Raw genomic sequence first — 16,652 nt, forward strand, 5'->3', positions numbered from 1 at the left:
GAGGTTCTGGCGTCTCCTGCCTACAAGATGACTTCATCTTTTGTAGCGAACGCTACATTGGCCACTAACTTGCGATTTCGCTGTGGCGGTGCTCCGAGGAGGCACAGAGACTGACCTTGAGCCGTCCCCTAGCAAACGCCGCAGCTGGCGGGCGCCGCGCGCTAGCCGCGCCATCTGGCATGACGTCACGCCCGCACCTCACCGCGGAGCCGCCGACGCCGTTTGGTATGACGTCACATCACTTGACTCGTCGTTGCCCTCGCTTCGCCAGCTGTGTCGCATGCCTGGTAACAAGTCGTAGGATTGAAAAGGAGATCTCGCGTTCGCCGCAAACACAGTTGAGGCGGCAGTATGGCAGAGTATTTCACGCTGAAAAGGGCGGCGGATGCTGCCAACGCCTCCGCGTCGACATCGGCCACTGGTTCGGTTGACTTTCGCTCCGTATAACCCGGCTCAGCCGAGCTGAGCCACAGCCATTTTTTAAGTATTTTATTGCATGCAAGAATTATAGCACCATCCGGAAAGCCTGCTGACATCAGGCTCTGAACCTGTTGATTAAAACTCTGATAGCATGCCCACATTGCTTATTAATCGCAGAACCTAAACAAGGAACAGCTATACCACATTTGACTATCTTGGAATGGCCAGGACGGTAACTGAGCAAGGGCTTCAATTACCTCTGAAAGATAGACGAGCAAACATGGTCTGGCTTTAAAAACAGTCTTATATCAAGGCACTGTAGCTCATTCTTTTGCGGTGATTCAATGGCGAATTTTAAGCCTTGTCTGCATTCCTCAAACATCTTTAAAATACTTTCTATCCGTCCCTGGAAGTCACTGCTTTAAACAAAAACAAGATAATCACCTACATACCTGAATATCTCTTTTGTTCGGGTGCCCAAATTACTTTCAATGGCCTTAGCGACGTAAGTCAGAAAAATATTACCCAATATCGGAGCCACTTTCGAGCAGTAAGTGTTTTTTCCCGTGTTCAGTAGGCAGACATTGTTGCTGAGAATAAAATATTCTAGAATTCGGCCTCTGACTCAGTTTGTTCGCTGCCCCAGAAGGAAAGTAAATGAAATTGGTGCAACACTGAGTCTGGAACCCCTCGTCACGCACGACGTCACAGCAATCCACAGGCTGCCGTCGAAACGCGACAAAATACCTGGTGTCATCGTTCGTTTTGCCCGTCAGGAATTAAGGGATAAATGGTTTGCCAAGAAACGTGCCTTGAGTGACGAGAATAGTGACCAGTACATCCTGGAAAACCTGACAAAGCACGCTCGTAATCTTCTCTTTGTCACAAAGAACTGGGCTAAGGAGCATGGTTATGCGTTTGTTTGGCACGCAAACGGCAGGATCCTTATCAGAAAGAAGCAAGGTGATTCAGTCGTCGTCGTCCGATCTGAAGCGGACCTCGCTCAGCTATCTTAAGCTTTTTACACATTATGCAGTACCACGAGCTTCTCCTACCGCACGAAGTTAAGAGCAGCTTAGCAATAGAAAACAGCTTTTCAGCTTTACACCTAAACATTCGCTCGATAAGAAACAAGGCCGACCACTTGCCCTATCTCTTAGCACACCTTCAACATAGCTTTGATGTGCTGTTGTTCACAGAAACGTGGGCGGTGCATGAAATTGATTTTATAAACCTTCCTGATTATTCTCTTTTCTATTTGAACCGAAGCACGCGTGGTGGCGGTGTAGCCATTTATGTCAAAAGCGGTCTTAAAGCAGACCTGCTACCCGAGTTTTCTGTTATGAAGGATGATTTTGAGATACTTACAGTCAAAATTGCTGACAGTATTGTCTCAGTGGTATATAGGCCCCCGTCAGGTTGCACTGATACCTTTATTGAGTTTTTTGATGCCTTTCTTGACTTTTGCTCTCGGGAAAAATCTACGCTTATTGGTGGCGATTTTAATCTTAACATTGAAGATAATAGTCGTAACAGCAGTGCATTTTTAGAAGCTGTCTGGTCCAATGGATTTTTGAATTTAATAACCACACCTACCAGATTTACAGCTACTTCTTCGAGTACACTTGATCTTTTGATTGTTGACATCGCTTCGTATGTCAATTGTGCTGGAACTATAGTTTCGGATATTAGTGATCACTGCGCTGTATTTGCTTCTGTTGTTGCCCAAACACCTGCTGTCAATTGTGAACATAACGTATTTACTTACCAGTGCATTAATGAAGAATCCCTTAACCGTTTTAGGCTGTCAATAATTTCTGAAGGCTGGAGCTCGATTTTCAATTACTCTCAGCCGGACGATTGCTATAAGCACTTTCTTAATAAATTAAAAGTACACTACACACGCTGCTTTCCATGGAAGACAAAAACTAAAAAATCTAAGATCCGAAAACCATGGGTAACCCCCCTTCACATGAAAATGATGAACCGCAAAAGTAAGCTTTTCAAGCGTTTTATGCTCACTAAGGATCCTGCTGATTTAGTTTCATTCAAAAAATATCGTAATAATCTAACAAGTGAGCTAAGGAGCGCTAAGCAAGCTTACCAGCAGCGCTTAGTTAGTAATAACAAGCACAATCCCCGACAGCTATGGAAAGTTTTGAATGAAGCTTTTGTCCACAAAAAACATAACAAAACACTAGGTGAACTATTTGTCGAAAATGAGCTTTTATCCGGGGCCCCCCTTGCAGAAAAATTTAACTGTTTTTTTACTGCCTTTAAGCCAACCGGAGATGTAAAACCTGCCACTAGTACAATTAGCAATATGCCTAATGAATCACTATGAAAGAAGCCAACAGCCACAGAAACCAAGGGGCACAGGGGAATTTTTTTTTAAATTAATTTATTTATTTTGTGGTGTTGATCAATTTAGAATATTACTAAACATGTTATCGCTTAAACCTAATTGATTAGAAAAGCAGAAGAAAAAACAACCACTGCCGCCGGTGGGATCCGAACCCACGACCTCCGAATTACGCGTCCGGTGCTCTACCTCTGAGCTACGGCGACGGCTGTCAAATCTCCTGCTTTCGGGGGTATTTATGTTTACAAGTAACCTAACCTTGAGAGTGTTCATCAGCGCCACCCACGTTCATAAGCGGCGGACGTAGAACGTCCTGAGTTACCGCAGGTAGTGACGTAGAACGTCATCGAACGGAGAGGGTGGAAGCTGCGTGAGAACCCTCTTATGCTTCCTATGGAGTCAAGGCTGCCAGAACCGAGGCCCTCGCTAAGCAATTAAGCAAACAAGGGAAGGGGAATGAGGGGCTCGTTATAAATATGAAAGAAGCCAACAGCCACAGAAACCAAGGGGCACAGGGGAACTTTTTTTAAATTAATTTATTTATTTTGTGGTGTTGATCAAATTAGAATATTACTAAACATGTTATCGCTTAAACCTAATTGATTAGAAAAGCAGAAGAAAAAACAACCACTGCCGCCGGTGGGATCCGAACCCACGACCTCCGAATTACGCGTCCGGTGCTCTACCTCTGAGCTACGGCGACGGCTGTCAAATCTTCTGCTTTCGGGGGTATTTATGTGTGGTGTCCCCTTATTGCTTTTGTGTGTGTGCGCCCCCGCGTCCTCCTCCTAACGACAGTTCGCATCCTCCTCCTAACGACCACTCAATCCTCCTCCTAACGACCACTCGCATCCTCCTCCTAACGACCGCTTGCCCCTCGTCGCACGCTGTCGCCGGATGCCCCCCCACGGTGCGCCCCCGCACCCTCCTCCTGTTCTGGGAAGCCACTCCCTTCCGTGGACGCTTCTCCACTCCCTCCTTTCTTCGGGCGGCCAGTTCGGCTCCTGCCTCGGTCGACGCTGGTCGCACCCTCATCGGCTTTAAATAAACGAAGTCTTAAAGTACCGTGTGCGTCTTTCGCTGCATTCAACACAGCGACCGGACACGACAGTGGCGACGAGAAAGTGGATTCGACCCGCGCTACGCAACGCTATTGACAAGCCATGGCTACGCGAGGGTTTCCCAATCAGATACCAGAGTTCAACGGCTCATCGTGGTCATCGTGGGTTGGACGCCTTCAGTTCTACTTTGAAGCTAACAACATCACAGACCCAGCCTTGAAGAGGGCCAACCTGCTGACGCTGTGCGGGGAGCAGACCTACGATACTGTCTGCGCCCTTATTCAGCCAAGCACACCAGCGGCAGTGTCTTACGACGACATCGTAAAAGCGCTGCAAAAGCACTACGACCCAAGGCCATCCGAGGTCTACAGCCGGGCTCGTTTCCAACGACGAGATCAACTGGGAGGAGAAACTGTGAGCGCCTACGTAGCCGCGCTCAAGAAGCTCGCTGCCGACTGCAATTTTGGAACGCTGTCGACAACAGCTACCGGGCAGGAGGGAGACGCAGCTTCTTCTGCTAACACCACCATGCTCCCCTTGGACGTGATGTTACGCGACAGATTTGTGTGCGGACTGAGTGACGAGTCACTGCAGCAGCGCCTGTTCGCTGAGAAGGACCTCACATTCAGCAAAGCTTACGACATCGCCGTTCGAGCGGAGAGCGCCGGTCACCAGCAGAGAGGGATTCGCCGGAACACCGAGCCGGTACACCAGACAAGCAACCAGGTGCGCAAGCCTTCTGTTGTTGTAAAATCGGTCAAAAAGGCACAACGCTGCTGGCGGTGTGACGACCAACACAACCCCCAGGGATGTCGATTCCAGTCAGCCACGTGTAATTTTTGCCACAAGCGAGGGCATATCGAAAGAGCATGCATTACGAAACGGAGACTTGCCAAGATAAAGTCACCTTCCCAGCCTAATCACAGCGTCAACGCCTCAGAGAATACGCCGCTATCTGATCTCCATGGAACAACATCAGCAACACCATCTGTGTTGTACGACCTGAACACCATGAATCTCGGCACGCGACCGAAGATTTTTACAGAAGTAAGCGTACATCACCAGCTGATTAAGTTCGAGGTGGACTCCGGCGCAGCCTGTACTCTGATCAGTGAGGACACGTTCCGAACTTCATGGCCATCTGACGCACCCGCCCTGCAACAAGACGACACGCACCTGCGAACGTGGTCAGGACAGAATCTGCCACTATTGGGCTCTGCCAACGTGCAGGTTAACTACAACGGCCAGACCCATACGCTACCTCTGCTTGTTGTGAAGGGCACAGGATCAAGCCTTCTAGGGAGAAATTGGTTTTCTCCACTAGGCGTGATGATATGCGGCAAACATCAAAACGCCGATGCGCTAAGCCGTCTGCCACTAGACGCAACTGTTGACGAACCATTTCCACCAGGAGACGTTCTGATGTTCGAAGCACTGCCAGAACCTCCGCTTACAGCAGGCACAGTTGCAGCATCTACGCAGAAGTGCGCAGCTCTCCGGCTAGTTTACACAGCTGTTCAACAAGGCAACGTGCATAAACTCAAAGGGGACAACTTCGACGCTTACCGCAGGCGAGCTACAGAGTTGAGCACCCATCGCGGCTGCATCATATTTGGGTCCCGAGTTGTGATGCCGAGAGAACTACGCGCACAAGCTATGTCTCTCATCCACGCCGGACATCGGGGCATCGTTGCAATGAAAAAGTGTGCCAGAAGCTACATGTGGTGGCCTGGCATTGACAACGACATCGAAACAGTGGTGCGAGAATGCAAGCCTTGCCAGAGCAGCCGGAGCGCCCCGCCGAAAGCTCCTGTCCCAGAATGGGAAAAGCCAGACACACCATGGCACACACTGCACATTGATTTTGCAGGACCAATTGAGGGCTGCACTTTCCTTGTGGTCGTAGATGCCTACACAAAGTGGCTTGAGATAAGGCAAATGGGACAGACGACTTCGGCAGCAGTCATTGACAACCTGCGATCACTATTTGCAACGTTCGGCCTGCCGCGGAAGGTAGTGTCGGACAACGGAACACCGTTTGTGTCTGCGGAGATCCTCAAGTTTTATCGCGACAACGGGATCTCATCAGTTACATCGGCCCCCTACCACCCAGCGACAAACGGACAAGCCGAGCGCTACGTAGCCGAGCTAAAACGCGCCCTTGAAAGAGATCAGACAGGCTCGCTGCAGCGCCGCCTTGCGCGCTTTCTCTTCAAGCAGCACACGACGGTTCAGAGCACAACAGGCGAGACCCCCTCGAAAATGATGTTCGAGCGTGAAATGCGAACCCAGCTCACAGCCATCCTCCCCGAGCCAAAGGCAGAGACGTTCCGGGAAGAAAAAGCAATTCCGCGCTGCGGCACGCTTAATGAGGGGCAGCGCGTCCTCGCCCGACAGTTTCTGAAAAAGCCACGCTGGGAGGAAGCTACAATTGTCAGACGCATAGGCCTGCGCTCTTGGCTCGTCAACATAGATGGCACAGTAGCACGCCGACATCTCAACCAGCTGCGTAGATTTACGACGCCGTCTGAGAGCTGTCCGCCAGCGGAGAGAACACGTGCACCATTTTCCCACATAGCCTGGCACCTCTTCCCGGAAGAAGAGACTTCCCCCAGGACAGACCTAGGAGACACAGCGAACAACAGCCAGCCTACAAGTGTTTCTCCCCCGAGCGCACAAAGCCAGCGCGCCTCCACGCGTGAGCGCCGACCCCCTGCACGATACCAGGCAACTTTCTAAGGGGGAAGGAAGTGTTGTGTCCCCTTATTGCTTTTGTGTGTGTGCGCCCCCGCGTCCTCCTCCTAACGACAGTTCGCATCCTCCTCCTAACGACCACTCAATCCTCCTCCTAACGACCACTCGCATCCTCCTCCTAACGACCGCTTGCCCCTCGTCGCACGCTGTCGCCGGATGCCCCCCCACGGTGCGCCCCCGCACCCTCCTCCTGTTCTGGGAAGCCACTCCCTTCCGTGGACGCTTCTCCACTCCCTCCTTTCTTCGGGCGGCCAGTTCGGCTCCTGCCTCGGTCGACGCTGGTCGCACCCTCATCGGCTTTAAATAAACGAAGTCTTAAAGTACCGTGTGCGTCTTTCGCTGCATTCAACACAGCGACAGCGCCTGTTCGCTGAGAAGGACCTCACATTCAGCAAAGCTTACGACATCGCCGTTCGAGCGGAGAGCGCCGGTCACCAGCAGAGAGGGATTCGCCGGAACACCGAGCCGGTACACCAGACAAGCAACCAGGTGCGCAAGCCTTCTGTTGTTGTAAAATCGGTCAAAAAGGCACAACGCTGCTGGCGGTGTGACGACCAACACAACCCCCAGGGATGTCGATTCCAGTCAGCCACGTGTAATTTTTGCCACAAGCGAGGGCATATCGAAAGAGCATGCATTACGAAACGGAGACTTGCCAAGATAAAGTCACCTTCCCAGCCTAATCACAGCGTCAACGCCTCAGAGAATACGCCGCTATCTGATCTCCATGGAACAACATCAGCAACACCATCTGTGTTGTACGACCTGAACACCATGAATCTCGGCACGCGACCGAAGATTTTTACAGAAGTAAGCGTACATCACCAGCTGATTAAGTTCGAGGTGGACTCCGGCGCAGCCTGTACTCTGATCAGTGAGGACACGTTCCGAACTTCATGGCCATCTGACGCACCCGCCCTGCAACAAGACGACACGCACCTGCGAACGTGGTCAGGACAGAATCTGCCACTATTGGGCTCTGCCAACGTGCAGGTTAACTACAACGGCCAGACCCATACGCTACCTCTGCTTGTTGTGAAGGGCACAGGATCAAGCCTTCTAGGGAGAAATTGGTTTTCTCCACTAGGCGTGATGATATGCGGCAAACATCAAAACGCCGATGCGCTAAGCCGTCTGCCACTAGACGCAACTGTTGACGAACCATTTCCACCAGGAGACGTTCTGATGTTCGAAGCACTGCCAGAACCTCCCCTTACAGCAGGCACAGTTGCAGCATCTACGCAGAAGTGCGCAGCTCTCCGGCTAGTTTACACAGCTGTTCAACAAGGCAACGTGCATAAACTCAAAGGGGACAACTTCGACGCTTACCGCAGGCGAGCTACAGAGTTGAGCACCCATCGCGGCTGCATCATATTTGGGTCCCGAGTTGTGATGCCGAGAGAACTACGCGCACAAGCTATGTCTCTCATCCACGCCGGACATCGGGGCATCGTTGCAATGAAAAAGTGTGCCCGAAGCTACATGTGGTGGCCTGGCATTGACAACGACATCGAAACAGTGGTGCGAGAATGCAAGCCTTGCCAGAGCAGCCGGAGCGCCCCGCCGAAAGCTCCTGTCCCAGAATGGGAAAAGCCAGACACACCATGGCACACACTGCACATTGATTTTGCAGGACCAATTGAGGGCTGCACTTTCCTTGTGGTCGTAGATGCCTACACAAAGTGGCTTGAGATAAGGCAAATGGGACAGACGACTTCGGCAGCAGTCATTGACAACCTCCGATCACTATTTGCAACGTTCGGCCTGCCGCGCAAGGTAGTGTCGGACAACGGAACACCGTTTGTGTCTGCGGAGATCCTCAAGTTTTATCGCGACAACGGGATCTCATCAGTTACATCGGCCCCCTACCACCCAGCGACAAACGGACAAGCCGAGCGCTACGTAGCCGAGCTAAAACGCGCCCTTGAAAGAGATCAGACAGGCTCGCTGCAGCGCCGCCTTGCGCGCTTTCTCTTCAAGCAGCACACGACGGTTCAGAGCACAACAGGCGAGACCCCCTCGAAAATGATGTTCGAGCGTGAAATGCGAACCCAGCTCACAGCCATCCTCCCCGAGCCAAAGGCAGAGACGTTCCGGGAAGAAAAAGCAATTCCGCGCTGCGGCACGCTTAATGAGGGGCAGCGCGTCCTCGCCCGACAGTTTCTGAAAAAGCCACGCTGGGAGGAAGCTACAATTGTCAGACGCATAGGCCTGCGCTCTTGGCTCGTCAGCATACATGGCACAGTAGCACGCCGACATCTCAACCAGCTGCGTAGATTTACGACGCCGTCTGAGAGCTGTCCGCCAGCGGAGAGAACACGTGCACCATTTTCCCACATAGCCTGGCACCTCTTCCCGGAAGAAGAGACTTCCCCCAGGACAGACCTAGGAGACACAGCGAACAACAGCCAGCCTACAAGTGTTTCTCCCCCGAGCGCACAAAGCCAGCGCGCCTCCACGCGTGAGCGCCGACCCCCTGCACGATACCAGGCAACTTTCTAAGGGGGAAGGAAGTGTTGTGTCCCCTTATTGCTTTTGTGTGTGTGCGCCCCCGCGTCCTCCTCCTAACGACAGTTCGCATCCTCCTCCTAACGACCACTCAATCCTCCTCCTAACGACCACTCGCATCCTCCTCCTAACGACCGCTTGCCCCTCGTCGCACGCTGTCGCCGGATGCCCCCCCACGGTGCGCCCCCGCACCCTCCTCCTGTTCTGGGAAGCCACTCCCTTCCGTGGACGCTTCTCCACTCCCTCCTTTCTTCGGGCGGCCAGTTCGGCTCCTGCCTCGGTCGACGCTGGTCGCACCCTCATCGGCTTTAAATAAACGAAGTCTTAAAGTACCGTGTGCGTCTTTCGCTGCATTCAACACAGCGACCGGACACGACATTATGTTTACAAGTAACCTAACCTTGAGAGTGTTCATCAGCGCCACCCACGTTCATAAGCGGCGGACGTAGAACGTCCTGAGTTACCGCAGGTAGTGACGTAGAACGTCATCGAACGGAGAGGGTGGAAGCTGCGTGAGAACCCTCTTATGCTTCCTATGGAGTCAAGGCTGCCAGAACCGAGGCCCTCGCTAAGCCCTCGCTTGTTTGCTTAATTGCTTAGCGAGGGCCTCGGTTCTGGCAGCCTTGACTCCATAGGAAGCATAAGAGGGTTCTCACGCAGCTTCCACCCTCTCCGTTCGATGACGTTCTACGTCACTACCTGCGGTAACTCAGGACGTTCTACGTCCGCCGCTTATGAACGTGGGTGGCGCTGATGAACACTCTCAAGGTTAGGTTACTTGTAAACATAAATACCCCCGAAAGCAGAAGATTTGACAGCCGTCGCCATAGCTCAGAGGTAGAGCACCGGACGCGTAATTCGGAGGTCGTGGGTTCGGATCCCACCGGCGGCAGTGGTTGTTTTTTCTTCTGCTTTTCTAATCAATTAGGTTTAAGCGATAACATGTTTAGTAATATTCTAAATTGATCAACACCACAAAATAAATTAATTAATTAAAAAAAAATTCCCCTGTGCCCCTTGGTTTCTGTGGCTGTTGGCTTCTTTCATATTTATAACGAGCCCCTCATTCCCCTTCCCTTGTTTGCTTAATTGCTTAGCGAGGGCCTCGGTTCTGGCAGCCTTGACTCCATAGGAAGCATAAGAGGGTTCTCACGCAGCTTCCACCCTCTCCGTTCGATGACGTTCTACGTCACTACCTGCGGTAACTCAGGACGTTCTACGTCCGCCGCTTATGAACGTGGGTGGCGCTGATGAACACTCTCAAGGTTAGGTTACTTGTAAACATAAATACCCCCGAAAGCAGAAGATTTGACAGCCGTCGCCGTAGCTCAGAGGTAGAGCACCGGACGCGTAATTCGGAGGTCGTGGGTTCGGATCCCACCGGCGGCAGTGGTTGTTTTTTCTTCTGCTTTTCTAATCAATTAGGTTTAAGCGATAACATGTTTAGTAATATTCTAAATTGATCAACACCACAAAATAAATAAATTAATTTAAAAAAAAATTCCCCTGTGCCCCTTGGTTTCTGTGGCTGTTGGCTTCTTTCATATTTATAACGAGCCCCTCATTCCCCTTCCCTTGTTTGCTTAATTGCTTAGCGAGGGCCTCGGTTCTGGCAGCCTTGACTCCATAGGAAGCATAAGAGGGTTCTCACGCAGCTTCCACCCTCTCCGTTCGATGACGTTCTACGTCACTACCTGCGGTAACTCAGGACGTTCTACGTCCGCCGCTTATGAACGTGGGTGGCGCTGATGAACACTCTCAAGGTTAGGTTACTTGTAAACATAAATACCCCCGAAAGCAGAAGATTTGACAGCCGTCGCCGTAGCTCAGAGGTAGAGCACCGGACGCGTAATTCGGAGGTCGTGGGTTCGGATCCCACCGGCGGCAGTGGTTGTTTTTTCTTCTGCTTTTCTAATCAATTAGGTTTAAGCGATAACATGTTTAGTAATATTCTAAATTGATCAACACCACAAAATAAATAGATTAATTTAAAAAAAAATTCCCCTGTGCCCCTTGGTTTCTGTGGCTGTTGGCTTCTTTCATATTTATAACGAGCCCCTCATTCCCCTTCCCTTGTTTGCTTAATGAATCACTAGTCTTTTATCAAACGGATTCGGAAGAAGTGTTCTCAGTATTAATGAATCTGAAATCAACACGCTGTGTGGATTATGATGGGCTGCAAATAAAACCACTGAAGTTTGTTGCAGACCTAATAGCCCCGTATCTAGCTTTCATTTTTAATCAGTCCCTTTCATGCTCTATTTTCCCTAATGAAATGAAAAATGCCAAAGTAACAGTTATCTTTAAAGGAGGTAATAAAGCCGTATTAACCAACTACCGCCCGATTTCCGTAGTTCCGGTTTTTTCGAAGGTATATGAGAAGATTATTCTAAAAAGAATGGATAGCTTTTTTACTAAACACAGCTTGCTAACAGATTCACAGTTCGGGTTTCGAAAAGGACGCTCTACCGAATCTGCTCTCCTCTTACAAAAAGAATTTATCTTGCAAAATTTTGAACGTAAATGTCTAACTCTCAGTATCTTTGTTGATTTCAGTAAGGCTTTTGACTTTCTTAACCACACTATTTTGCTTGCTAAACTAGAAATGTATGGTGTTCGAGGAATGTGTCTCCATCTTCTACGGTCATACCTCACTGATCGAAAACAGGCTGTTTTCTGTGATGGATCCGCTCTTCAGGCTATAAACTGTGGCGTGCCTCAGGGCAGCCTTTTAGGTCCTTTTCTCTTTAACGTATACATAAATGATCTCGTAAACATTGACAGTAACGTTAAATTCATTCTGTACGCAGATGACACCAGTATTTTCTTAACGGGCTCCTCAACAGATCAGTTATTAAATCGCGGTAATGCTGTTCTTAAAACTTTGCATGCGTGGTCCGTTCAAAATGGGTTGTCTATTAATACCAATAAATCCAAAGCTGTTTTCTTCAGGCCTAAAAACGTCAAAATTAACTTAAACGATGACCTTCAACTTGGGAATTATAAAATAGAAATCGTGGACACCTTCAAATCACTCGGTGTAATTTTTGACGCCTGTATGAGCTGGACCGCACACGCAACACATCTTCGCAAGAAATTAGCTCCTTCCGTTGGTTTTCTTGCTCGGTACCGCACTGAATTTCCTCCCTGTATAAAACGAATGATTTATCATGCCCTATTCCAATCACACATTAACTATTGCCACATAGTTTGGGCTACCACATCCAAAACAAATCTACAGAAAATTCTAATTCTCCAAAAGAAAGCTATCAGGATTATCGCAGGTGCCAGTTTTACTGCCCATACGGCTGAATTGTTTACTAAGTATGAAGTAATTTGTGTCAATGTTTTTCTTGAGTACCGCCTATTATACTATCTAAAATTTTCTTCACCGTCAATATGTAATTTTTTGCTTAATATCGCATTGTTAAAGCCCATAGAAAAGTATGTTCAAACCCGATCAACTACAAAATGGACACTTCCACGAGCTAGAACTAACTATGGTAAACAAGCACTTAGCTTCCTTATACCCAATGTTCTAAACAGCTACGAATCTAACCAGCTGAGCATGTATAACCTCCGACCACATTATTTAAAAGTGTACTTTGTAAATAATATTCCATAACTTCTTTTCATATATTGTATTTGTGTATGTATCGGTGTCCTTTTCCCCTTTGTAATCAACCCAGCAGTGTATAACTTTCAAATGCATTTGTTCAGTTTTAATTGTTTTTTTTCTAGTTTCAAACTACATCTCTGTGTACCCATCAGTTTAATCGTAAATATTATAAATTCTTTCTACAGTGTGCTCGTATGCGATCTGCCACCGTTGTATGCATGTGTTTATTTTATTATTTTGTAATGGCTCTTAGATGAGCCACAGGCATTTTCAAGCTATTTTCTTTAGCTTTTGGCCTGTGGCTCATCCTAAAGACTGTATGCACATTTGTAAAATAAAATGAAGTTTGGTTTGGAATGATCATTAAAATCCCCAACTAAAAGGTATGGCTGCGGTGGTTGCATTATAAGTGCTTTTAAATCGTGATATCTGACGGTTAGGTGAGATTCAATGTATATGGAACATATAGTTATGGTTTCAAGATCAGGGATGGTGCCCGCAACTGCCTCATATGAGGTTTTTAGGTCGATTGTACGAGTTGACCCACCACCCTGGACCACAATAGCAGCGCCTCCAGACTGCCTGCTTAAGTTTTCTCGGTCACAATGAAAGACTTGATACTTTTTAAGAATATTTTTTTCTAAGGCCGTAGGCTAGTCTCCTGGATACACAGTGCTACCGGGGAGAATGAATTTAAAATATGTGTTATGTCAGTGTAGTTCGTTAAAAGTCCACGACAGTTCCAGTGAACTAGAAATGCCATCGTTACAGACTAGTTGGTTTAGTTAGTTTATTTTATGGGGTTTAACGTCCCAAAGCGTGTGAGGCTATGAGAGACGCCGTAGTGAAGGGCTCTGGAAAATTTCGACCACCTGGGGTTCTTTAAAGTGCATTGGTTCGTACAGTACACGGGCCTCCAGAATTCCGCCTCCTTCGAAATTCGACCGCCTAGGCCGGGATCGAACGAAATCGCGTATTTCAGGTCAGCAGCCGAGCACCATAACCACTGAGCCACCGCGGCGGCCTCCACAGACTAGTTAGGGATAAGGTTAAAACCCTAGATTGGTGGCTCTTTTGCACCAGTTATTGGGACTTTATCCGCTTTTTGCGCTCGAGAGAGCTTTGCCGCCGCTGCAGCGGATGCGAGGGAAGAGTTGTGTCCATCGCCTGCTCAGAGGTGCTGCATGATTGGGCAGAACGCACGGGTAACTGGGGTTCAGACCTCGACGTGTGAGGCGAGGCCTTGGGTCCCGCTGACCTGGAGGTTCGCGCAGCCTGTTTTGTGGGTGGTGGCGCAGCGCTAGCAACTGCCGCTTGGGTTACGGGTGGCCCTGATCCAGGCTCAGTGTGTGTGTGCGTGGCCTGAGCAGAAGCCGGAAGCCGCTGTGATGCCGTGCCGCGTTGCACCATAACGGCGAAAGCAGGGTGTTGAACCATTGAGAAACGCCTTCGCGCTTCTCTGAAAGTGATGTTTTCTTTAACTTTGAGTGTGATTATTTCTTTCTCATGTTTCCAAGCTGGACAAGCACGTGAGTAGCCAGGATGACTGCCCTCACAATTTACACAAAGATGCGGTTCAACTTTACAGCTGTGGAATGATCGTGTGAGGCGCACCTTGCACATGTGACTTGGCCCCGGCAGCTCTGGGAGCGGTTGCCGCACCTTTGGCATTTGAAGCAACGTCTTTGGTTTGGTATGTACGGTCGTAGTTTGATTTTAAAGTACCCTACCTCTACAGAGTCGAGGAGTGTGCTTCAGGCGAAGGTCAGGACGAAGTGTTTTGTTTCTACTTCTTTTTCATCTGACCTTATTTTTATTCTGTACACATTTGTTACATGTTGATCTTTGCGTCAATCTGATAGTTCTTTTTCCGTCATGTACTTCAGGGCCCCATCAGAGAGGACGCCAAGAACAGCGTTCTGTTATCGGTGAGGGCTGATTACTATTGCAATGTCACCGAAGGCTGTCAATTCTGCTAGTTTCTCGTACTGATGGTTGTAGAGTATGTCGAGAAGTAGGTCCCCATTTGCGTGCTTCTTTATTTTATAACCTTGGACTATGGTGTCAGTTAAAGTTCTTGAGACGATGAAAGGCGAGACATGTCATGCGGGTTTTTCAGGGTGCTCACTGTGAAACACGTGGAACCTCGGGAAATCAGTCTAGTTCTTTGAAAACAACTCGGCAGCTACATCGGCGCGCCCCCGTTTCGGAGGGCAATCAGTTGATAAGAAGATGCTAGCCATAAAAAGGATGTGTTTTTCGGTCACGGTGGCAGCCGCCCACCTTGGAGTCCAACGAGAGGACGGGACAGAAACTTGTCCTGCCCACTCCAGGAGTAGGCCCCGACTATAACCAAATATGGGGTAGTTACCCCACAGAAGGTTAACCCTATACGCCTGTTAAAAGTAAAAAAAAACTGAGAAGGCAGGAGAAAACAGGAAAGTTATAAGAAAGGAGATAGAGAAGTGAAACATGAAGGGGAGGACAGGAAAAGGCGACGGCTGATTTCACCCGGTCGGGTCAGGCCGGAGGTTCATCTACAGGAAGCTGGGGCTTAGTGGTGTGTTGCCTCCGCCGACGGGCCTTAAAGGTAGAAACGCTCGGCATCGGCTAAACCACCAGGATCCCGTTTTCTCCGGTCACGGCGATGCCCCGCACGGCTAAACGCGGGTGCTCGGGTCCGTGGTGACGCACTGCTCACCATCATCCCCTTGCGGGAGTGTCCGTGCGGATGCTCAGGAACTCGTGGTGTCTCAACTCGCCAACACATGCATATAGCAGATGTCCCTGCGGGGAAAATCCGCATGTGCACGCTTCGGTTCGAAAACCGCTCGGCTCCGATGCGGCAACTGCAACAGCAGAGTTGAAGGACTAGACGTGCATCCGGAAGCTGCCGCCACTGCCAAATAACTGCCAACTAGGAAACGCCCCACTATATGAGACTGCGATGTGTAGACCGGCGCTTCCATAGACAAGGTCCGCTATAGCCGAGCCTCCGGACAGCGTTAACAGTAGATCCAAATGCGCACACTTGAGTTCGAAAATAGGAGGGTTCCGATGCTTCAATTGCAAAACCAGAGTTGAACGACTAGACAAGCATCTAGATGTTGCTGCCACTGCCAGATGACCGCGAACTTAGAAACGCCCCTTTATATCAGACTGCAATGTGTAGAGCGGCGGTTGCGTAAACAAGGTCCGCCATAGTCGCGTAGCGAGAAGCAGAGTAAAGGCGAGCCTCCGGACTTAGTTAACGCTAAGAGTGGCCACAGGAAAGCAGTAGATCCGAATATGCACACTTGGGTTCGAAAACAGCATGGTTTCGATGCGGCAACGGCAACAGCAGAGTAGAAGGACTACACGTGCTTGCAGATGCTGCCGCCGCTGCCAAATTACCGCCAACTGAGAAACGCCCCACTATATCAGACTGTGATGTGTTGACTGTTGCTTCTGTAAACAAGGTCCGCCGTAGTCGCGTAGCAAGAAGCAGAGTACAGGGGAGCCTCCGGACTTCGCTAACGCCAAGAGTGGCCACAAAAAAGCAGTAGATTCGAATATGCACACTTGGGTTCGAAAATAGCACGCTTCCGATGCGGCAACGGCAACAGCAGAGTCAAAGGACTACACGTGCTTTCAGATGCCGCCGCTGCTGCCAAATGACCGCCATCTGAAAAACGTGTCTCACGCGCCTTTGGAGCAAAGAAGATTAATTCTCAAGGCCTTAAAAGTGCCCGTGCGACAGGGTTATTACCAACCAGCATTGGGTATTCCGTAAGCGTTCGTCCTTAATTCGTCAACGTAACCGTGTTACCTATTCTTTCACTGGCAGTGAAGCTGACGTGTAACCTTCTTATTCCTCCGCATCATCATCAGCCTGACTAGGTCCTCTGCTGGGCAAAGGCCTCTCTTATATCTCCCCCTAAACCTGTTC

The sequence above is a fragment of the Amblyomma mixtum genome, chromosome 3, assembly GCF_055824585.1.
Source record: "Amblyomma mixtum isolate Tamu chromosome 3, ASM5582458v1, whole genome shotgun sequence".
NCBI lineage: Eukaryota > Metazoa > Arthropoda > Arachnida > Ixodida > Ixodidae > Amblyomma > Amblyomma mixtum.